Here is a 25,408-nt window from a genome sequence, read left to right as displayed (position 1 = left end):
TAGCTAAATAAGTTAAGAAAAAACGAAAAATGCAAGCATTACGTAATCGTAGTATAGATCATTGGTTTCATTATCTATTATAAATTTAAGTTTTCATTCAAAACGGAGTAGTATTAGCAGAGTAATTACACATTTAGTTATGATGAAATTACAAGCACTCTGTCGCACTGACTTAAAGTAGGAACGTGGCGAAATTATAAACAATTTGAGTAGCGTTAATCGACAAAGGAAACTATGATAAGTGGCGCGAATTGGGGGATACCAGTTTATAATTGTAGGCAAATTAGCTATTTATAACGAACATAGAAGTATGTAATTGGCTATTTATATTCAAAGAGTGTAGGGAGTAATAAGTAGAAAATTATCATTAGAAGTAAGATTATTGTTAGATAGGTTAAGAAAATTAAAACGTTGAGGTAAAATTGAAGTATTTGACAAATACATATAAATATTTATTGAAAATTATTGTTGTAGCACAATATAAAAATGGAACGTATTTACTAGAATAGTTAAGCTAGGATAGTGTCAAGATAAATAGGAAATTTTAGTTCAAAAATAAATTTTACGGTTAAAATTTGGCTATTTTGAGATAAAGATTTGGCAGCAGAAAAAGCGAGAGCGGTCGTAAAATGTCACGATGTCAACTTTGGTAAGCTTGTCTTCGTTTGGACGCTTGTCGCGATATACCAGATGTCCCGGGAGAAAAGCTATAAATAGAGGTGACACAAAAAGGGCGGGAGCCAGATGGATTTAGATTTCGTAGAGACAACACCGTTATTTTGCTAGTCGGGGGGTTTAGTTTCAGTACACAATTTTCTTAAGTAATTAGAGTCAATAGTATCGGTTAATTTTATTTCATTCATTTTAATTGGGGTTTTTTTATTTTATTTAAGTAATTTGAATTAATTTTAATTTACAAGAAATGTGAGTATTTCTTCAGGAAGTAAAGTGTCGGGGTCTTGATCATTAATCTGCGGAATAATGATTAACTCTCTGGTTTTTTAATTATTTGTGAAATATTTAGTGCTGATTTTCATTCGGAAAATCTTTGTGTGAGGGAAACTTTGCGGTCTTGTGGCGGTAAAGTCCCTTATTTGTTCTTGTAGTGTGGAGTGATCGTTTTATAGCGTTTCATTTCAGCCTACGTATATTTTGTACTAACCCATAACTTTTCTGTGTTTTCCCAACTTAATGGAAATGACTTTGGTTCCTCCATAACGTACCTTGGTTGAGCTTTTAAGTCCGTCTATATCGTCTGACACCTAACGGTGACAACCGTGGACAAATAGGCTTCCACTTCCTGAAGCTGTGGCGGCTTCAGCGGCAAATTACTGTCGTACCAGCCACCAGTGGATTCTGTTTGTCTTTTGTAACGACTAAGTAGCGCTCGTCGAAGTGAATGCGTGTCTTGTTGACGCTTGGTTTGTACTTAAGAAAACTCAGAATTCCTGTCCCCTATTTATTTACGTATTTATGCACAACGTTAGGTATTCTGCTGTTCCGCGGGGCTCTCCGTCATAGGGACTTTCCTTCGGGAAAGTCGAGAGCCCAGCACCATTTAGGGACCGATAGGGCTTTAGGTATACACACCATCATTGTTGATAGGAGATTAGAAGAAATCATTGCATTCCACCGTGAATTCTATCATTACATTAAATGTACATGTGGGATTAATTCCCTAGTTTTGCTAATCACAGACAGAGAGTAGGGGCCTCAGGCAAGCTTAAAGTACAATTGTAGGATTTTATTAGGGCTATATAGGTAGGGAAGTTCATAGGGCTAGCTAGAGTAGCGTTTCCTTACACCGGGAAAAGCTACTATTTAACTCACCACACAATTAGTTCACCTATGAGGGTTTCTCCCAAATTGCTAAACTTCAACACAGAGCTAGGGAAAGCTTAAACTCGCACACACATAGTTTTAAGAACATAAACTAGATTTTAAGAAAATAAAATATAAACATTTATTTAAGTACTTACGTCAAAAACTTCATTATGCAAAACTTAGTTCATAAAAACTTGACTACGATATCGATATTAAATTCAATGAGTTGATTTCAAATTAAACCCAAAATACGGTTTGATCATTTTGTTAAGAGTAAAATAACAATAACATATTTTAGCTGTCTTTCTATAATGAAATAAGCGGGAATTGATATGACACGATCTCATAGCTAAATGGACAAGTAAATGCCAGATAACTTACTGAATAATATTTAACACAATTATCATCTAATTTCGATTTGAATTACGATGCCAGCTAAAATAAGCTTTTGTTTTGATAAAATTATATCAAACATCATATTCATACTTTTGATTAAGATCTCATCAAATTATATCTAGTAATAAGTTAGAGATAAAATCGTAGAGGGTTTTGGACCATCTATCAATTAAAATACAAGTCTTTCGTGTTATAAATACATACTAGCTGTTTTAGTTGTCGTACCTACTTACATTGAGTGAACGGATGTAGAAATCCTGACTACGTTCGATAGCTTACGTTGACATAACCAGGCAACAGTCTATCTGGAAATTTATGTACTTTTCATTCGATCTCGATTTAAACATAATTGATTAAGGATCGATAGTTGAAACAGTTTATTGTTCATTTAAAATATATGAATTGAAGACAAAAAGAAGAGTCCAAAACCTAATACAGAGGTTATCTTGAATACCCAAGGGTTATCTAGTTATAAGCTAGTTAGATTATTATTAACGCTTGTGTTCAGGGCGTAAAGTATAGAAATCGGTACTTATTTCTGCTTTACTCTGGTAACGCCAAATGCTGGTAGAACTAGAAAATTAGACTAAGTAGATAGCTCATTAAAATAAGTGAAAGTCACTATGAGATTAGTAATTATACCAACATAAAATTATGTCAAATTAAGACATTCCATATATCTAAGATAGATAAGACATAATCTAAATTAAGAAATACTAGTGCCTGCTGAAAATGAATAGCAAAGTTGTCTAAACTCATTCCTGAACTAATTACCAAAGTTATAATTATAGAAGCATCTCATAGAGTACTCAATATTAAGCATAGAATAAGTAACCATAAGTCTAAAAATAGATTCAACTTCTTACAAAACATTGTGTTTGTATTTCCATACTTTGATTTGAATGCACGACCGAAAGTTAGTGCTTAGTCCTAGTAAAATCACAACTTGACATACATAGAGAGATATTGCTCTGGTGTGCGACTGGATGAAGGACGAAGGGGCAAGGAGGTAGCGTCCTTCCCGGGACCTTGGGTCCCGGTATTAAACTTAGTTTTAAGTCTAAATAGATTCAGAAGTAATACAAACACAAACACTATCCGTAGTAGAAATATTTCCTCTCATTTTTCCAAACTGATTATTCTAGTAACGGAAAGATCCATTTCTAGAACTATCCAGTCTAAACTTACTAGTATATTTAAATTCACATCTCAGTAATTAAAGTTTCATCCTAAAGTTCAGTTAGATTCAATCTAGAGTCAAAATTATCACGAAGTTAGGTACTGCTTAATTAATTATAACATTAGAAACACAATGTAAAGGTTTTTCAAATAATTCTCAAATAAAAGCACTTAGGTTATTGCTGGCATAAGGTAGGTTCCTATCCACTAGACGATTCACGATCACAAGGCCATAAATTAATTTAAGTTAAATCACCATAGCGTTATCACAAGTTAAGTGTAGTATTAAGTAGGTTAAGAAGGGGTAGTTAGTTAGTCTTTAAAATTAGCTATTAATTCAAGGCCATTATCATAAGGTTTATTATAACATGATGCATAGTAACTGAGGAGCATAGGCGTGTTACAATAGGGTGCCGTACTGACCAGGATTCAATAAACTTCAGTCACATATAGAGAACATTAGAAGGGTATTACAATTTGTTGGCCGTGACCAGCATAAGTTCAGTCAAGTACAATTAAAGATAATAAAAAAAATACTTATTATATCATCACCTATTAATATACCAACCAACAGACTATTACACGATAGCCATGTTTATGCAAGATATGCGTGTTCATGCAGTTCCTCCACCTCCTGTAAGAACACACACAAACCCATATATCATCACCACCACCACACTACACTGACGTGTTTCGAACTCAACCAGAGCTCATCTTCAGAGAAAAAATATTAAAAAAAAAATCAAGTCGTTTCATAAATTACGGAGTTCTGAGGTAACAAACATTAACAACTGAATTGCTAACCTCCTCCTTTTTTTGTAGTCGATTAAAAATTGCGACAGCGGCACCGGGAGAAAATCACGAAAACATATACAGGTATACGCATTGTTGACAGCGAATGTAATAAGTGCTTACGTTATATTGCTCGTAAAATTGCATCATACAGTAAAAAATTAGTTAGGAAGACGTAATACAAAAAAAAAACTGAGCAGAGAAAATCCTAAGTCCGAAGTAGTCCGAACAACAGGATTGCCTGAATCCAGTTTTAATATTTTCATTTTAACTAGGGACATCTAATGAAATATGCATTCGGCTTGATTAAATCTAATCCAACCAGCCATTTATGAAAATGTCAAGAAATATCAGAGATAGTAAAAGGTCGACGGAACGGAAATAGTATTGGTTTTTATTAACGTTCGCTTCCGTAACTGGCTCTCGGTAATTCACAAAGGTATGTTCTTCTTTACCTCAAATTTTCATTATTTTCGTTGAGCATGTTAATTTATATGAATGTGTAACTGATTAATTCGAATCACAATTATTATAAGTAAAATTTATGATATTTTTGTTGAAATAGGTTGTATTATGCCTATTCAAATTGAAAAGAAAAGTAATTTTAACTTAGATAACGTATGTTAATATATTATGGTAATCAAATGTTGCAAAACGTACTCACTCTTGTTTTGATCTGCATTAAATGGTCTCATAAAATAATTTACTTGATTTTATTAATTCTTACACGTTGAGGATATGCCCGCAACAATTTTGCAATAGATGTAGTATTTTAGTTATATGAAACTTCATTTTTAGCTCCGTTTGGAAAGAGATTATGTTGTTTCTGTTTTAATATGCAACAAATCATCAGAGTTTAACCATTTAGAACTGCACTCTGTATTCACCACCTGAAGTCATGTTTAGTTTTTCACCTGTTAAAGGTTCCATGGAATTGGGATTAGTGTAGGCAGTAGCGTACGTTTCGGTGAGCATAGCAATCCCAATCAATACAAACTGCACACGAAGTGTCATTGCTTCAAGCCTTCAAGCTAACATACCTAAACCTTTAGGAGATGCAGTAATTGGTACTGACCTCGTCGAGGCTTACCATTGTAACTGTTGAATGGGGAGAATCAATTTAATTAATTGTTATCGTATGATATACATAGGTAGGTAAATGAATGTAAATTGAAGACGGTTATTGATTGTTAATCAAGTTGGTATAGTTGGATTGTTATTATTTAGAACAATTTAATATCTCTGGACTTGTAGCCAAAAATTAAACTGATTTAGCCAACTAGAGTATGCTTTAACCTGATGAAAGTTTGTTAGATTTCATACATTTTGAAACTGCTAAACTAGGCTTAAAATCAAAACTAGGTCTGTTATTGAAACTAACTATGTGCCTACTCGTAGTTAATACTATGTATGTAATTTACAACACTCTTTTTTTATAAAAATGACATCCGTTTTATTTTGTGAAATCGCTGCGAGATGTACAAAATACCCGGAAAGTGAATTCTAAAGTTGCAGTTCTGTAAATGTGAGGGGCTGGTATGGAATTTAATTTCGGCGCCCGATGTGTTCGTAAAGTGCCTTCTTCGCTCCTACCTGCCTTCCGATGTACAGGTATTATTGTGTAGGTAGATACAACACGAAGGCGTGATGAGATTGTCAAGCGTGTAAGAAATTGAAGTAAGTAAAAAAACAGGATTTTAAATCTCGTATCTCCTTAAATGCATTAAATTAGTAATGTTAATCAAAGCTCTTACTTAAATGAAATCAAAGCGCTTACTTGAATGCATGTAGACACGTTAAATAACTTAGAAGTGCTCAAACCGATCTAATCATCTTTAAAAGTTTGGCCCACATCTAAATTGGTTTTAATTACTTAGACAGTTTTTCACAAAACCACTTAATTTGCCAAAGTAAAATAATACATTTAAATATTTATTATTATTGTTATTCATGTAGACGATTACGATTTACGATTTATGAAGCACTCTATAATTCATCACAAATACATCACACTCATACGCAAAATATAGTTTTCTGTTTTTTTTTCAATTACATGAAACAAGTTCATTGACGCTTGCCGTCATCTTAAATATGTATATAATAATAATATCAAGGGACACTTGACACCAATTTACCTAGTCCCAAACTAAGCAAAGCTTGTACTATGGATACTAGGCCGGATAAACATACTTATATAGATAAATAAATACTTAAATACATATTAAACATCCAAGACCCGAGAACAAACATTCGTATTATTCATACAAATATCTGCCCCGGCCGGGAATCGAACCCGGGACCTCAAGCTTCGTAGTCAGGTTCTCTAACCACTTGGCCATCCGGTCGTCAAATATAATTTGGAATTCGGTATAAGCAGAAATAGACGATATCAGTAATCATAAAAACCAACTTTAGCTGAGCATGTTTTGTTTAATAAAATTTGTTTAAGTTCAATTTTGCATTCACAAGTATAAATAGCCTTAAACTAATTACGGACGGCACGGATTAATATTTCAGTCATAATTATGTTCCGCTAACTAAATCTAGCTGGAAATAAGCCCTAATTATTAAGCTCGAGCTGCCGTGCCGTCCCTAATAGCGTCATTTGTAGTTGTCCGAAGAGCGCGGGCAAGATATTGTCGAAGCCAGTGCACGTCGTTATGGGAATGCAACAGCGCTCACTGACTGCTAAAAATTACAGCAAAACGCTAGCTTCGCAACACCCGCATCGTCTAAAGCACTGCCCGGATCAGGACTACCCCTGTCACATTGTTAGGACCCACGACAAATAGCTCACTTTGTCGGTTATTCATTTTCCTACAAGAACAGCTATGATAGGCGGAAGGCTTACGTGACTGGGTTTAAATAGAAATCAAGTTAAAGTACCGCCCTAGTTATGTTGAAATTTCTGAATTCAAATGCATCGATCGTCTTTATTCCAATCTTAACATAGCCTAGTATAACTATAATTATAATTAAAATAAGACCTTTATGTATGTCGGCGGCTGATCGTAAAATTCGCCAGATCACGAAATTCCTAGACATATCGTGAAATGGCGCCTTTGGCGATGGCGATTTTTTTTTTATTCAACTAGATGGCAAACGAGCAAGTGGGTCTCCTGGCTGAACCACGTGAGCAAGTGGGTCTCCTGATGATAAGAGATCACCACCGCCCATAGACACCTGCAACACCAGGGGGATTGCAGATGCGTTGCCAACCTAGAGGCCTAAGATGGGATACCTCAAGTGCCAGTAATTTCACCGGCTGTCTTACTCTCCACGCCGAAACACAACAGTGCAAGCACTGCTGTTTCACGGCAGGATTAGCGAGCAAGATGGTGGTAGCAATCCGGGCGGACCTTGCACAAGGTCCTACCACCTGCAACACCTGCATGTACAACATGAAACGCAATAAATAAATTATTATTATTTGCATTGTGTTTAAAGGATAATTTTTCGGTATTTAAAATGTATAACTGGCCAAGTGCGTGTCGGGACACGCGCAATACAGAGTTCAACACTAATAATACCTTACGTGTGGAGGTTTCTTAATTTTACATATTTCACTACTTTTGTCCAGGTTATTATAACATACATAGCATATTCAAAATTACAGATTTCACAGATTTCACAGTCTACGATTATGTAAACTGAGCGGAGAGATGTGGTAAAATTATTACGTTTCTTTGTAGAACTACGGAACAGAGAAGAAAGCTATAAAAATGTATACAAAACTCTGCGCATGCTGTACCGAAACCAGCTCTCTAATAGTCAGCGGGTCTACCATGGTTATACCTAACACTTCCCAGTACCACTACCATGAGTTTCAGTGACCGTACTCGATAGCGACGGCGTAAATTATTTGTAGGGGTGCTGTACAACTCTCCATACAAATAATTTACGCCGTTGCTATCGAGTACGGTCACTGTAAACTCATGGTAGTGGTACAGGAACATCGAAATCATATCTTCGGCAACATCCACCGTCAGTTACGATACAATAACGATGGTTTTATAAGTAAGATAGTTCTTAATATTATATGTTAGCAATACTCAATTATTATTCTGCCCTCAATTATAAGGCAAAAGGCCATAGGTGGGTGTATAAAAAACACCTTTCAGTTTTTTTACATCATCTGTCTAATGCGGAATTTCTTAAGCTACACAATGGTATAAATAACTCAAAAGTATTTCTATTCAGATACCGCCTTTTGCCTTAAGAGGACAGTCATCATCATCATCATCTCAGCCGTAGGACGTCTACTGTTGGACATAGGCCTCCCCCACAGACCTCCAGTTGCTTCGGTTGGCAGCGGCCTGCATCCACCGTGAACCCGCGGCTTTAACCAGGTCATCCGTCCATCTTGTTGGTGGACGTCCTACGCTGCGCTTGCCGAACAGAACAGAACAGCACAAAAAAGAACAGAAGAGAACAGAAGAGGACAGTACCTATACATTATTAACTAAAATAGAAATAGCACAAAGGCATACTAGGTTCTTTAGAACAGGAATATTATAAATGTACTCAAGAAACCTCTGATGGACCCGCCGTTTAACTTAATAGTTATAGCCGGAGAGGTTAGTAACAGACACGATTATGGCTAGAACTATACAGCTCTACGGCAACAAGCGGTTCTACATCTAGATCGTTAGATCATCAATTAGTTAATAGTATGTAGGTATCCCATAAAACTGTAAATGTATGTTTAAGTTAATTGAAGTTAATTATGAAACGTGATATTAAAATATTTTAAACTACTGTTTACCTACGGCTTCACTCGCGTAAACTATTAGAACCTACAGTTGAATCAATTTCACTTAATGATGTCATGGCAATCCATACTAATATTATAAATGCGAAAGTTTGTGTGTTTCTATGTTTGTTCGTCTTTCACGCCGACCGTCGACGTGATTTTTGGCATAGAGATAATTTATCGGCCGGAGAGTGACATAGGCTACTTTTTATCCCGAAAAAATCCACAGTTCCCGAGGGAGTGGAGCAGCGCCCGATAACCGAATTCCACGCGGGCGAAGCCGCGGGCAAAAGCTAGTTCCAAGTAATTACAAAGTGGGTTTCATTAATGTTATGTAGGTATAATACACCCGCGTCAAAGCTCATGGCTCTCTTTCATGTGGCGACTGAAATTTCAAGATTTTATCCTGATTCCGTGGGAATATCGGGATAAAAAGTAGCCTATCCGTTATTCCCGATGTGCAGCCTTCTTTCATCCCACTTACCAAATTTCATCAAAATCCGTCCAGCCGTTTTAGCGTGAAGAAGTAACAAACATAGTATTTCATAAATTTGACATAGATTTAATGTTTTTACCTTTAATACAATACAATACAATAACTCTTTATTGCACACCAACACAGTAAGCAGTACAGAAACCACAGGTATATACATAGAGATTTTCTAAGGTAAGCAATAGGTAGCGGTTAATTATTATTCTAATTATTTAATTTTACTCTAATTTGACATTGTAAATACTATTTTTTTTGTATACATTTGACGATCCTTTTGTGAATTTCTTATAATAACCTGACAATACAATACAATACAAAATGACATGTGTTTTTTATGTATTTTTTCAAAAGGTTATAAATAAATCTATCTATCTATCTATCATATATACACACACATACTCACTAACTTTAAAATTCATAATATTAGTGGGAGAACGCAATAATTAAATAAATCTGCTTCTTTGTTTATGATGTAGATACAGATGTAAAATGTATTTATTTGTTTGTGTGTAGGGGATAATTTCTGATATTAGTAAAGCAACTATTGTAGCTGTACCTATCCTATAATATTTGTGCATTATTTCAAAGATAACACATTCTACTTTTTATCCCAACAAAGTCCGAAAATCCCCACGGGATGCAGACAAATCTGCGGGCAACTACTTCAGTGCAAAATCTATAGGTACATAGATAAATCTACATGTACCTATTCGTAGAGCTTATGATTATGATGGTGCTTGTCAGGCGCTATGTGGAACAACGTCCTAGCTCTTAGGTTAATTAATATACAAAACTTGTTGAGAGATTGCACGTTTTAATCTGACCTCTATTTGATAGAATGGGCCGTGAAAACAAATGAATCGCAAGGTAAATGGGCGGTCGGTACAATAAAATTGAAAAAATAGGGTTCAGCGGGATTGGGAAGATCAACGATACCACAGGCGATAACCAACTGGATGGGGTGAACGAATAATCGTTTTACCTTTTCCTTTTACGATTATAGGCGATCGGTACCTTAAACATTTTATTTCTTTGCCAATGTATGCGTGGCCATAGTCTCACTGATAAACTCAAGAAAAGGTACAAAACAATATTTTAAAAGTAATGAGCACAAATAAAAGTTTCTTTACTTTTAATTTATGCACGTGATCAATCGCCAAGTGTATCTCTTTTTGAAAGCTATCTTGTAAGCTTGTCGTAAACAGTAGCGAGTTGCCCACAGTATTTTGTTATTGCAGTTAATACATATTTATCTTGAATATTGAAGCACTCTATGAGCGACTAGAAACACTAGTGGCTCATTTTTTTAGTAAAAAACATTTGAACTCTGAAAATATTATCTATTTAAGTACAGCTCATCTATTGGACTTTTCTAGTAACTGAACGGGTTTCAGCTGACCACTAAATACAAAGGCAACCGCAACAAAATCCGTTACGTTGTGGTAAACCTAAACTGTTTCACCATCCATTGATTAGCGTTAACCGACGGTTAAATGTGATGCCGTCTTCGTTTATTCGAACAAAACAAATAGAGACGGCATCACACCTAACCGCCAGTTAACACTAATCAATGGATGGTGAAACAGCCCCTAAATATAACTTTTTCTAATAACAGTAAAAATCTCCAAACATTTTCCGACAACAGCCTACACATTTAACTAATAGAGCACAGCTCAAAATATATTATCTACAGGATATCCCAATTACGGGCAAAATGCCACTTGGCGCGTAGCTCACAATGCAGAAATTGTGCGCTGTTGGACACTGGCTAACGAACAAGCCGCATTATGTAGGAAATTCTCAGAACTACGTGTTTACTAAATAGACGTACCTATCAAACTGTAATGTGTAATAGGTAAGCAAACTACGAGTAATCCAATCATAATCATAAGCAATGTTGTGATATTGGATTTCGCGCTTATTATAGTTATGAAGCTTTCTATAAAGGTGAACGTAAACTAGAGATGCTATTTGATGAATATTAAACGTATGGTGATGTTAAATTTATAATGAAGCTTCTATAAGATGTTTAAAAATTAATATAGAATATTTCAGTAGGTGGTTGGGTGAATTTGACTGTTTTTTTTTGAGCTACAACAATTAGAATTGTGGTTGACAAATGATTCCGTACATCGACCGATGTTCCAATCAAAATTCGGATAAAAAATTATATTGGGTTATTTCGTCAAATTAACCCAAACGTCTGCTGAAATATTCCAAATTATTATTTTTAGACCAATTGTAACAAGTTTAAAGCAAAATAAATTATTTTATTGCATAAAATTTACTTGTTTAAATGATACACTCACAGCAAGAAGCTGCTGTTGAATGCTAAATTATTTCAAAAATATTACGAAGATGGACAACCTGAAGCTAGCTACGAGCAGAGTCACTTGAATTAATTCAACGTGCTCTAGACTTGCTCACCTCAGAAATTTTTAATAATAATATTTTTGAGTTTAACCTAACGTAAACGTCGGAGCGCTCGACATGCTATTTACTGCCCAATAGATAAGACTCTGCTGTTACCTTTATTGTTAACTAGCTGTTGCCCGCGGCTTCGCCCCCGCTGTAGCCCCGTGTTTTTCTAAGTTTTCTTCGATAAAAACCTTCTCCTGACGAAACCTTCTCACATTTTGACATTAATATGAAAATCAGTTGTCCCGTAATTCATAAAATTGTGCTTTGTAATTATTAATTAACATAATTTAAACGAGTTTCCAAACTTTAATGAGTCGATAAGTACCGCCACATATTTTCATTCAATATAAGAAATATTGCAAGAGTGAGCGCCGCAATGTACGTTGCATATTTAGTCCTAGAAGATGACATGCACGCAACTTTTCATGGAAAGTGACGCTTTTGTACGTTTACCATAATTGTTTTTTATTTGGGGGTTGCAACCAAGGTAGACTATGCGACACTGTATTGATGAAAAACTCTTTATTGTACCTACATAAAAACACATGAAATTACCTAATTAATAAATTAATTCAATTATTTATATTAATTGACTAATGACCGTAAAAGAAAACGATAATTGATGGAAAGGTACATAGGAAGATACTTACTAAGACAAAATATGAAAGTGACGGCAAATTACCTTCTCGTTTCATGGACTTTACCTTGTGATTTCTAATTTTATAATATCTTTCGTCCGATCCCATCCCTGTTGTCGTGGCAACTTGAAGCACGGGGACATTTAATTAATCATCATTTAAGATAATAAAGTTACGAAGCCATTTTCAGTCAATCTATAACTTAAAGTTATTTATGGATGGTTCTTTGTAAAACCGAGATTCTCATCTTCCTTAATCGGTTAGTTCCATATCGATTCAACCTTTCTTAAGTATAATTAGTAGGTACCTACATGTAGTGCCATCTTGAAGGTGGTCGTTTATTTTCTTGAAATTTTACTTCAGTGAAATACTACCTAACTGATGACAGTGATTACTAAATGAGAAAACTGTCCCGCTCCATTTATTAAGATTGAAACGGGGAACTTCAAAGACTTATATAAAGCTGCGGCACCTCAACCCGAATGCTTTCAAAGAGCCATTTCGGCAGATAATGCAATTTGTTACAAGTCGTTAGCTCATTTACTTTTATTATTAGTGCCCATTAAGGACGCCATTGCTCTCGCTGAGGCACGTGGAACCGAGCGATTTCCGACTCACTGCCGCAGCACTCCAACCCTTCCATTCAACATCTGGTTATTTAAACTGCAAATTTAAGCTAATTGAGACCATTATGTCTGCATCATTGATTGTATCCCAGAAAGGACTGAAAACCATCGTATATAATAGATTGTGCCTAACTTAACTGACCTAACCATACTGCAAGCCCCATTAAAGCTATTTTAATATCCGGCAAGCTTAGGGCAAGTTATTTATTGTTTTTTTTTTATATTTTTCTAAATTCTAAATGTATTTAAAATATTTTGAAGCACTGTTGCAAACATTAAATTTAAAACTAAACAAGAACAAGTATATCTGTTTAATTACCAGTTTGTTGTTATAAATATATAGCTCAATTACTATGTTCCCTAAGGGAAATTTGATTAAAGAGTAAATTTCATTTACATTTTAAGTAAAAGAGAAGTGTAATGGAAAGTAGTAGGTACAAATGAGTGTTTACGAAAGTGTCGGCAACAAAAAAGACCGCGTAATTTCGGATTGGAGTGGCCATTACCCACGCCGACTGTGGAAAGAACGTTCGCAATTGCATTGAAAATGTCGCTTTTAATTTTTCAAAATGCAAAGCTTAAATTCACATTTGCGGTTGGCACGACAACTACCAGCCTAAAAGCTCTGGCGATGTAAGTCCTCCCGAGGCTTTGTTACTAATACAAAGCCAGGGCTTACATACAGACCGCTTTATGAAAAGTTTGTGCTATCAAAGTTGCCACAGAAGATGCTTTTCTGCATGTTATTTTTAGTCTTTGTTATGTGGCGCGTTTGCGATCGCCGGTGAGAGAGAACTAGTGATGAAACTGCGAACGTGAAGGATATTTGTAGTTTTCGATTGGACGCGTGAGATAAGGGTGCTGCATTTATCTCAATTCCGAGGCGCGGCATTCCTCTCACGCTGCCGGCGCCGCGCGGCCAGCTGGAAGGTGCTCCAGCTCAATGCCGCGATGGCCGCAGCCTGCTCCTTTATGCCTCTTGATATATTACGAGCCGCCGCACACCGACTTGGCAATATCACTATGATTTATCCGCACGTCGCAGACAATCCTACACCAGAAGATGTGTTGTCGACTCAGTGAGCGGCCTAAGATTAATATTACGACGGTAATATGAGACGTGTAGTTTTTCTTCTTCTGTGAATCATTTATTATTTGTCGCTAACTCGTTAATGAAACAAGGAAGGTTTTGTGAATTCCTGGTCGGTGTCAAAAGGTAACATACGATAGCAGCATGAGGCAATGATTGAACTATTTCTTGATTAAAAGTGAAACAAACGTCAAGCAGACGTATCTGGGGAGTGGAATATTGTGCTTTTATTCGACGTCTCCAGATTAAAAAGTGGGACGGGTCGGTACAATGAGAAACAGGGAGGGGTGGATTTAGCTATGGAAGGAGGGTAAAGTCACAATGCAAAGATGACGCTTGGATAGAGCCTCCGCGAGCTTCTCCGCGAGGGCGAATCTTGAGACACACTAGCGATAGCGAGTCAATGGATGACTTAATTAGATGAGTGTTGCTACACATTTTCGTCATGTTCAAATAGAATACCACGTCACTTTATGTCTTTTGTTGCTGTTTTTAGTTTAATTTGTTAATTAGCGTAAGTACTACTTCACAACACAATATGAAACAGTTAAAAAACCTTTTTATATACGGTTTGGTGCGAACACGCTGGGTTTTTTCCTGCATTAATAAAAATGCAAGTGAGCTAATTGTGAAAGTCACAAAATAACAATACATTAACCTTTTAAGGCACATATCGGTTAAAATACATTTCGTTAATCAACGGAAAAATTTAAGTTATTTGTTTTCATCAGCTTGCTCAACGAAATCTGAGATTCTTTTAAAACGAACAACATTTTTACAGGTCGCGGGTCGTATATTTCAGATTTAATTGAGCAAGCGTATTGTTAATAAAAACAAATAGGTAATATTAGAAAAATGATAACGGATATACATCACACGAACACATAATAGTAGTTTATGCATCTGTTACGTAATAATAATAAGGGCCCTTAAACACGAGTGTGGTTTTATGAAACGAGGCGCAGCACACATGAGTGTTTTGAGGCCTAATTACGTACAGTTGCATACAGTATTTTATCTACACATATAAGTAATCGAGGATGGGTTCAGAAAAGGATGACAAAAGCACTGTATTGTGTAGCTCTCACTATTTTTGACTCTAAAACTCACTCTTTGTCGGTTCCTAACTGATTGCTCCTCTCATCTACTCAAAGGTTGATGGGTAGAGATCCCTTAAAGGGATAAGTCCGTCTTTGTACAGTCACCATCATTAATATCTGTTACAGTGGAGCGTGCAAAAATATCTGACACGTACTTCTGGCCCTAGTAATAGAGTAGTATCAGAAATTTATGAACGCTTTGTCGTATCAGATATTGGTGCTGGTGACTGTACAAGCATCTCAAAGTTCTACCAATTGCATTTTTGTTTCTTTTCTTTTGTACAGTAAAGAGTTTACATACACACATACAAAAGACCTGCATTGCATTACTGACTTGTTCTACCAGTAGGTAATACAATAATGAACATAACGTTACTGTTGGTAGTCCACAGACAAAAAAGTTTTCATAGTAAAATCGGTTGTTTAGGCTGCGTTTCCACCAAAAATCAGTGAGGATATGTTGCAAGGATGTATTTTTCATGGACCAATAGAAAAGCTTCATTTACCTATCCTCGCACAGCACATCTCTGGTGGAAACAGCTGAGCGGAGCGGGGCGAGGTAAATGAAGCGTTTCTATTGGTTCACGAGAAACACATTCCTGGCAACACATCCTCGCACATCTCTGGTGGAAACAGAGACTAAATGCTGGTCATTGCCAACTGTTTTTGAACAAATTATAGAAGACTTATGATATGTCGCAAATAACTACCATCCTCCGTTCCGTCATAGTAAAATAAGAGGTTCCGTCGTACAAGCGGTACATCATTTCTTACGCCTTTTCAACTAATTTGGAAAGTAGAAATCGTGTCTTTCTTTCTGTTGACAAAGGTTGCCTGGAAGAGATCGCTCTGCAGTGATAAGGCCGCTTATTTGCTTACCTTGTAATGTTCTCTCTGTAAACCTGTTTACTTACTATTGTGGTGTAGGTACAATAAAGAGTCATTGTATTGTATTGTACTTAGGTATGGTATGATGATGATGATGATGATGACTGTCAGATTTCCTGGAGGTCCAGGTCGTAGGACACTTCTGGTGAGTAAACCAATGGGGGTTGTGGGTGCACGTTCGAATCCCGTCTCGAGATTCGAAAAACATTTTTGTTTTAAAAAATAAATTGAAATAAGAACATTATTATTAGTATCTGAGAATTAACTATGGTTTAAAAGAATATGAATAACATTACAAAACCGTTTCTTAAAAATTTTCTAGCTATAAGGGTGCGACGAGAGGCTCGTAACGCATGAAATGTGGTAATTTTAACAATATTTGAAAACATTGCGGCGCCGGCACAAGTAATGTTTAAATTGCGGTTATTTGACGCTAACAGCCTTTAAATTCTAACAAAATGGACTTTAATAAAAGTCGCACAAGGAGATGATTATTATTAGGTATCTATGTAAATGCTTAGTAGTAGGTGCCTGTGCCTACCTGCCTACGTACCATCAGCCAAATATGTGGTCTGCCACCTTAAAGTTGATAATCGTTTGCATGTCATAAAACAATAATGCCAATAGACGTGTCTGTCAACTTGAACGTTCGACTTTAGTGACATATACATTTGATAGGAATTTGTTTAAAAATTGATAGACCAATTATTTGGCTGATGGTACATACGTCAAGTCCCACTAATATTATAAATGCGAAAAGGCTGAAAAGGCTTCAGGCTTTTGGCTGAAAAGGCGTACTACTAAATCTGGGATTTTTTGAATATGAATAAGTTTTTAATATGTATGAATTAAACAATGAATAAATCACAAGAATAAGGCATGATGATAGGTTAATACAAGCCAATATTTGTATGGCCGTGGGCACCACATGGTGGAACTCAAAAATATAATTTAAGACCCAATAATATTGATTTAGACAAATTATTAAATGATTATGATTATGACTGTTTGTTTATTAACTCATTCCGTCTAAATGCTGAACCGATTTAGATGAAATTCGGTATAAGTACACATAGTTTGGGTACCGGGGAAGGAGAAAGGATAGTTTTTATCCCGGAGAATTGTATAGTTTTTTTCTTTTATAAACGGATTATGTATACTGTGGGCAACAGTTAGTAATGTAATAAAGAGGTAAACTAGTTTCTAAAAACTCTTTAACTAATAAAAAAGCTACTGGGTTGGTACTGCTAATTATTTTATTACGGGGAAATAAAAAGTTCCCGTGAGACGCACACGATGTTGCCGACAACAGTTAGTTTATTAGGTATCTACTTAAAAATCTGTCCGACATGGGACTCAAGCAGAACACACGGGAGGCAAAGCTGCAACCTGATTTAGTATTTATTGAAGTCCAATGCTCTAATACTAAATTTTCCTTACGCGTTTTTTAAATCCTTCCTTTTCTACTTCTAGTAGTACTTATCAGTAGTGTTGTTTTTTGGGCAGAGTATCATAGTGTCTAGTTTTCAAACATCCTAATTTAGATTTTACAGAAGTTTTCGTTTGCAAACAGTACTTCCAGAACTCTGTAATTTGGCTACAAAAAGCCCCTGGGGCGATTTAAACAGCACTCTCTGCCACAGTTGTCACAGTAGGTATGTGATGACAAACAGGGGAAGTCGACTAACCACAATATTGTAGGGAAGTCGGCACGAGGCGCTCGCAAGTCTTGCTGTCCTATTAGGCAAGCGTCCCATACTTGACTCGTGCTTGGCCCTGCGACGTTCAAGTTTTGCATTTCGTTTTCAAGTTAGCGAAATTTGTGTTGCGCACGTTTGCATATTTTATGGAGCTCCCAGCGCAGCGCTTTGTCGTCGTATTTAGAGTCTTCATATTTTACTATATTATTATTATAAACAAGTAAGTAATCAGCATAATTACATCTACAATACAATACAATAAATTGAAAATACAAACTGAAATATAGATGCACAGAAAAAACAGAAAAATAAGACCATCACTGGGAATCGAACCCAGGTCCTCGGTAATCCGTACCGCGTGCTATACCGCTACACCACTGATGGTCAACTGTACCGACACGAATTTCCCCTATGCACCTCATATCTCAGCTTGTTTGTTTCTTACTTAGTCACTTAAGCAGTGACGCTAGCGACATCTATGCCGTAGCCCTCATCGAGAAACTTTTTCGGCACTCCATTGGAACTAACCGCTCAATAAAAAATACAAAATACAAAAAGATTCCAAAAAAAACAATCTTAACAATACAATAACTTTTTATTGTACACCAGAAATAGCAAGCGAAACAGAAAACAGGTACACAGAGAGAAAATTACATCAACTGAAAATGATATGGAGAATGGTATTGTCAAGGGCCGTCCGGATCGCTAATTGTCATGTTACCTACTCACTAATAAAGATATAGTCCGTCACATTTAGTACGATTATTACTATACAAGAGACTTATATTCGACATTTATTGATAAAAATTATCTCGATGTTTTGACCACATTGCAGAGGTCTAGTAGACCACGGCTGCTCCTGTAATTCTTAGCAATAATTGTCACGTTTAGGTCCCAGGTGTAAAAACAACTAGAGGTAAGTACTCATAAGTATGAGTGGAAAATGCGACAGTATAATCTTGTTGATTTGGCACATGAAGTATAGAAACGATAAAGTTGGCGTATATTTTGGCTCTATTCTGTCATTAGAAACATTGAATTTATTAAATTTCACGATTTGTTCTCATATTCGCGGCACTTAATCAGGAATAATACATTTATTATTCAATATTTAATAGATAATTTGGTGGCAGATTTTTTATTTATTTAATTCCCCACAAAATAAGTAAACGTCGAGAGCCAAGACAAAATTGAAAATCTGCGCGCCAAGTGCATTGCAGACTTAGAACCGGATGCAGACTAGCTGATTTATAAGCCGATTTCCGCCTATATAAGCCATTGAAAGCGTTGGTTCCTCAAATATTTTGCAGCTAAAATACTTAGGTAAGTGTTTATATTGCTATTGAAACAAATAATTTTAAGTTTTATGGGATTTCCGTTATCTGCTCTCAAAAAAATTGATAAAAAAATACGTTCTGTACCTATCTCAATGGTTTTATTTGTTTGTCCGACACTAAACGCAATTTTTTACGGTAAGATTCGATAGACCTATGTTGCTAAAAAAATTGTTAAAAAAAATATAATTCAATAATTGTATGTAATAACTGGCACTTGAGGTATCCCATCTTAGGCCTCTAGGTTGGCAACGCATCTGCAATCCCATGGTGTTGCAGATGTCTATGGACGGTGGTGATCTCTTACCATCAGGAGACCCACTTGCTCGTTTGCCATCCAGTCGAATATACATAAATAAATAAAATAAATGTATTTGGAAAATAAGTTAATGACCAGTAAGTACAATCACAAAGGCTTATGAAGTTTAGCTTTATAACACTAAAAAAAACATTGGAACGAAAAACCTCCTCCTTTTTTGAAGTCGGTTAAAAGGTTTAAATAGCAAAAATAACGATATGATCATAAACCTTTTCATTAATTGAGTTTGTGTATAATAAGGAGATTGGTTAACGAAGCCGCTGCCGTGTCAACAGGTACTTTAGCCTGGTTTATAAGTACGATATTGTTTAAATTCTTGATAAACCTAAAAATATGCGCGATAGGTCATTGCATTTAGAGTGACGTATATATTTTTTATTAGAGCACATGAAAAATTACAAAAGTTCCCCACAAGACAAGATTAAAAATATACCTAGGTACTATGCAGTTTTCCTCTGTAACTCAAAAATTATTTATAATTTAGAAACTTATAAAATTATTCTTAAATAAGAGGACTTTTTTATAATTACAATATATACAAAAGTCTTCGCATTATTTATAATTATAACTATATAATATAACTTAATGCTGAAAATAAGTCTCAAAGAAAAAAGATCCAAAAAGATAGATTTTAGAGATAAAACTACACTAAGCGATATGATAAATAAACAGAAGGACAAATGGATAAAGCAATTCAAATATTTGAACCCGCAATATAAACATGTTTGTTTATTGAACACCGCGTGAATATTTTATGAAATACTTAGCAAAATTTTAATATAACGACTCCGTTTAAAGTAAGCGAAATGTCGTAGCATTTGAATATTTTTAAAACATTCTTGAGCTTTCAAGAAAGAAGTGAACGCCAGGCTTTGACACTAACGGCCCTCTAAATTCTCTCCGAATAGATTAAAAAGAAACCTCATAATAGAAGTACGCGAGCTATCAACATTCCTGGAGGACCGTAATTTTATGCCAGGATTTGGAAAATATCGGGCGTAAATATTTAATATGAATATCTAAGTTTCCAAACCCAAGTTGGATTGCATGGCCGCATTAGATGGCAGGATCAGTCTAGTGCTCTACGTTAATTATACCTACGTCCCTTTTTCAACACGGGAGCTTAGTGTTCTGTACAAATGTAAATCCAAGTTATTATATTATCATCATCCCAGCCTATACACGTCCCGCTGCTGGGCACAGGCCTCCTCTCAGAATGAGAGGGCTCGGGCCGTAGTTCCCACGCGGGCCCAGTGCGTATTGGGAACTTCACACACACCATTGAATTGCTTCGCAGGTTTGTGCAGGTCACAATATTTTTCTTCACCGTAAAGCTCGTGGTAAATTTGAAATGTAATTCCGCACATGAATTTCGAAAAACTCAAAGGTGCGAGCCGTGGTTTGAATTCACGATCCTCTGCTTCAGAGGCTATAGGTCAAACCACTAGGCCACCACGGCTTATTTAATTATAAGTTACATTTAAGTTCAATGTTTTAGACTATCGCGGTCATTACCAAATTTTATGAATAAAATTCGGGTTTTGTTTCAAACAAATAAACAAATGCAACTGTGCCGAAATATCGAGCTTCTCTAAAATAAGGCACGCGAAACAAAACCCGAATTAAAATCATAAAATTAGTATTTACGCATGTACGGTATGTACGTCTCTGAAAAACAAAGCTTTTTTTTGTACGTCAGTAATTTTCTGAATCTAATCTAATCTATCTTATACCTTTAATCGAGAAATTTTTGTATATGAATGAGATGACATTTGGTATGTAGGGGTTCTCGAAGATGAAAAATCGATTTAGTTTGATCTTAAGTATTTCTGGGAAAACGCTGATTACCGAGTTTTAGCCCGAGCGAAACTCGGTCGCCCAGGCAATGATTCATTTACATGTGTTGTCTGTGAGGCCTACTTTCTTGCTAGACACTTCTAAATATTGAAAATACAAACTGAAATATAGATGCACAGAAAAACCAGAAAGATAAGACCAGCACTGGGAATCGAACCCAGGACCTCGGTATTCCGTACCGCGTGCAATACCGCTACACCACTGCTGGTGGTCTTATTTTTCTGGTTTTTCTGTGCATCTATATTTCAGTTTGTATTTTCAATTTAGGTTTTACGGGATGACCGTAAAAGTAAAAAAAAATTGGAATTGAAATAAAAAATACAAAAAGATTCCAAAAAACCAATCTTAGCTTCTAAATATGTTAACGAAAGAATCATAAAGATTTTTTTAAACGTATTTTTTGATCGTACTTTTTGACAGAAATTTCATTATTGAAATTGGAGATTATGATCACAACGACCTTTTAAATCTTATTATATCTTACTTCGAATTGTCTACAATACAATGCAATAGAATACAAATATTCTTTATTGCACACCATAAATCAGTACAAAAAACTTATAATATAAACACTTAGATTCAGGGTCTACTATGGGAATGCATACGTGATTGATTCCTAGATATGTTATTGTATTTTTAATTAAAAAATCTTTATTTTATCTAATAATGACTGGTGTATGTCATACTTTTCTATAGTTAGACCGGTCTTTTGAGAGTTGCAAATTACTTCCACCTGTGATTCCCGAATGAGTGAAGAGGACTCATATTAAATATTTGAGCTCACTTCAGCGAGGAAGTAATAAATTAGATGTATTAAAAGCCTCCCGCGGTAACGTTCTTATACTCGTGCTATAGGGAACACGCACAAGAAACGAGTTTGGCTGAAATGTGGTTTACTAATTTTTCGGCGAAAATTATTTAGCAATTTATTAACCCAAAATATTTATCCCATATTTTTATTTAGGCGAAATGTTATTTCCCAACCATGCGTTTCACACTGATATCATTTCCCAGGGATCCTTTCGACTGCCATAATTTTATAAGTCATAATGTAATGTTTGTCATAATTATTGATAGAGTTATTTTTTTTTCCGCTGAAACCGTACATTTATTATATTTTTTAAATGTTTATCCTGTAAAACTCTATAGGTTAGGTTAGGTTTGTTTTATAATAATTTTGAAAATTAATGGTTTCAGAGAAAAAAAGAATTATGTCAAACATTATATTATGACAAACACCAAACCACCACCAAACCAGTCGATGTAGACCATATTTGTCACCTAATGATTTGATAAATTATTATTATGCAAATTATTACCGGGTTTTATTTAAAATGTCATTTTGCATGTGGTAGGACCTTGTGCAAGGTCCGTCCGGATTTCTACCACTACCACCATCTTGCTCGCTAATCCTGCCGTGAAGCAGCAGTGCTTGCACTGTTGTGTTTCGGCGTGGAGAGTTTAAAGGCTTAAAAGTTAACTAAATGTTTTGATGTATCTAAATTATTTTACTATATTATAAATTACTAGCTGTTGAGCGCGACTCCGCCCGCTTAGAACTCATTAATTGCTATCCCGCGGGAATTGTGCAATTTTTCGGGATAAAAACTATCCTATGTTCTTCCCCGGGATCCAAACTTTTTGTGTAGGTACCAAATTACAACCAAATTACATCTCAATTTTTGCAGCGGATTAGACTGTGAAGAGGTTATAAACAAACAAAGAAACAGGCTTACAAACATTCGCATTTATAATATTAGTGGGATACTGCTTACAGTATAGTTTATAATGATAATTTATAATAATAAGACATTTTATCTGTTGTATTAAGGTGCACCATAATGATATATATGTATATATATATATTATGACGCTCTATCTTATGACAAAAGTACTCAATTTAGAAGTAGCGTTTTTGAGCTACACAGTTTGACTGGTTATTTGCCCGTAGATCTATTCCTTGAAGGACGTTTTACTATGGCTAATTTTAGCTCTAGTATAACCTTTTTCAAGGAGGTGAGGTTTTTTTATGTGTTAGAGCCTTACTGTACCCTGTAACCACTTGCGGGCTGCAGTACGAATGGGCCGACCGGGTTAGTACCATACTCCCACGGAATACCGTCGTCAAATAGTAGTTTTGCTACTGTGTTTCATACGGTGAGTGGGAGATCCGGCAACGCACCCGCAGGCCTAATAATGCTATAGGTGTCTATGGTCGGCGGTGATCACTTACCATCAGGTGACCTGCATGCTCCTTTGCCAGCTATTTGGCATTAAAAAAAGGTCGAATTACCAGTTCCTGTATGATAATAATTCATGTGGTTCGTAAGATTTTCTTTAAATATTCGTTTCGGTTTAAGAGATTATTGTCAAAAATAATGCGTGTCAAAATTCGGGACGGACGGGAATGGGGGAATGAATAAAAAGTGTACAGTCAACAACAAAAGCAGCGGATCACTTTTTTACTTTGTCGTTTTTGTATGGTGCACACAATGTGTAACACATTTATCAAATTTGTATGGTGTTCAGTACGTTGCTGTAAAACGACAAATTACAAAAGTATGCACCTACTTGACTTGACCGTACATAAGCGACACATCACACGGGACTTAGCTGTATCTTAAAAAACACATGCCCAATATTTTTTTATAACCTAACTGACGGATTAATTATACTTATACTTTTTAAATCCCATGTATGAATCATCGTTTTCAGCAACTTTTATTTGGGCTTAAGAGTCAACTACGTTGTCGAGTTGCTAGGGTTTCGGTCGTAAACCCGGTAATCGCGTTCGGCAGATGCAGGATAGTGACACGGATCCTAAGGGCTAAGTGCGCCATATCGAGTTATGGGCCGTCACCTGCAAGGATCATACTTACCGCAATCTGTAGCCGACACCGCTTGGCTTTCTACGTACCTTAATACGTAATTTTCAAGATTCAATCAGCTCATTTTTCACCAAATGTTTATGTGAAGATATTTTAATTCTTACTGTGATTTTTTTGATTTAGTATTTAAATAAATAAATAAATATCATGGGACACTTGACACCAATTGACCTAGTCCCAAACTAAGCAATGCTTGCACTATGGATACTAGGCAACGGATAAACATACTTGTATAACTTGTTCGTCAACAGTTTTATTTTCTGTTGTGTAGATTAATATTTAAATCGATCGCAAGATGGTAACGTTGGTTTCGATCATTATTTAAAAAAAAACAAATTAAATTAATAGGAGGAAATTGAAAAACTAACTTCAAGACAAATTAATTTAGATACCTACGACTAAAACAAATTATAAGTAGGTACTGTAGTGGACCGTCGGTCCACTATCCTAATAATGCCCTATTTGAATTAACAACACGTCTTTAGGATCTTTTCATATGTATTTCAAATCAACTTCCTACGTTGGCAGCTCGGATACAAGTCTTCTCTTTAACACCCTTGCGTCCGTTCAATATTATTATTCAAAAATGGAACTATGCTGCCAGCATCGAATCAACGGACACAAGAGGTTAGTACAGTACTTAACAGTTTTGATTCAACACAAAACAGAACTTGTGTTCTTTTTTATAAAAAACGAGTAAAAAAATGTTTTTGAGTGGTAATAATACGAATGAAAGTTCAATAATGTAATGGTTATAGAAAAAAACCGGCTAAGTGCGAGTTGGACTCGCGTACCGACGGTTTCGTACAAATTTGTAAGTATATATGAATGTCCAGTGTTAGTAGAGCCCCTATCCTAAAGCGAAATGTACAGTTTGGGGCCATTTTAGATAGTTTATTGGCATTGACATTCAGATAACAAAAATGATGATTTTCAGACTTTTCTTATTGCTCTTAATTTTAATTTTAAGTTTATAGGACAGCAGATAAATTTTGCGGTTACGGCAATTTGTATGGAAACACCCTTTTTTAATGACTGAATATTTTTATTGCATTGACTTAGAAGTTTAATTTTTCCACAGCTTCAAGAGACTGTAGACCTGAGTATATG

Source organism: Choristoneura fumiferana, chromosome 3, assembly GCF_025370935.1.
Source record: "Choristoneura fumiferana chromosome 3, NRCan_CFum_1, whole genome shotgun sequence".
Lineage (NCBI taxonomy): Eukaryota > Metazoa > Arthropoda > Insecta > Lepidoptera > Tortricidae > Choristoneura > Choristoneura fumiferana.
This window is presented reverse-complemented; position numbering follows the sequence as displayed.